The sequence below is a fragment of the Volvox carteri genome (assembly GCF_000143455.1).
Source record: "Volvox carteri f. nagariensis unplaced genomic scaffold VOLCAscaffold_87, whole genome shotgun sequence".
Classification (NCBI taxonomy): Eukaryota; Viridiplantae; Chlorophyta; class Chlorophyceae; order Chlamydomonadales; family Volvocaceae; genus Volvox; species Volvox carteri.
The window spans coordinates 39357-40184 of NW_003307630.1; the positions used below are offsets into that span (position 1 = coordinate 39357).

Genomic DNA, 828 nt, shown 5'->3' on the forward strand with positions numbered 1-828 from the left:
CAAGACGACCGACCCGTTGCTTATACATCTTCAAAATTCAGCAGCGCGGAATACAATTATTCCACTACAGATCAAGAATGCTTGGGCACAGTCCTGGCAATGGAAGAATGGCGTTGTTACTTGGAAGGTGCGAGTCATGTCACCCTAGTAACGGACCATCAACCTTTGGTCTATCTGCAAGAGCAGAAAAGCGCTGATAAACTTTCCAGAAGGCAAGCTCGATGGTTGGAACGATTGTCTCGATTCCAGTTTACTTGGGAGTACCGCCCCGGACGGATTAATGTCGCAGACCCTATTAGTCAGGTTCACGACATGGTGCTAAATGTGCTTACGGCCTCGCTGGCGGACAGCGACTTGGGACACCGAATCAAAAGCGGGTACGACGGTGATCCGAACCTTGCTAAAAATAAGGTAGCCAAGCTGCAGTTAAAACGAAGGAATGGATTCTGGTATCGGGGAAACCAGCTCTATGTCCCTCACAACGCTGAACTGCGAAGAGACATCTTGACAGAGTATCATGATGTCCCATACGCAGGCCACCGCGGTATTGACCGCACCAAACAAGCGATCGCACAAACATATTGGTGGCCAGGGCTTGACTCTGACGTCAAAGAACACGTCAAATCATGTCCCATTGTCAGCATAACAAGCCAACAAATGCTAAGCCGGGTGGATTACTGCAGCCCCTTCCCATTCCAACGGAGGTGTGGGAAAGCGTGACAATGGATTTGGTTACGCAGCTACCGACATCCCGCAATGGGCACGATGCGATTGTAGTGTTCGTGGACCGGCTGAGCAAAATGACGCACTTTGCTCCCACACACACAA

At 50.2% G+C, this 828-nt stretch overlaps 1 protein-coding gene across 1 annotated transcript in view; it reads right to left on the reverse strand.

Annotated features, from left to right (window-relative positions):
• Nucleotides 1–828, reverse strand: part of jtnpB3 (jordan transposition protein) — a gene marked incomplete at its 3' end in the record, with an annotated part of 9661 nt that overhangs the window by 1768 nt on the left and 7065 nt on the right. The window lies entirely within an intron of this gene.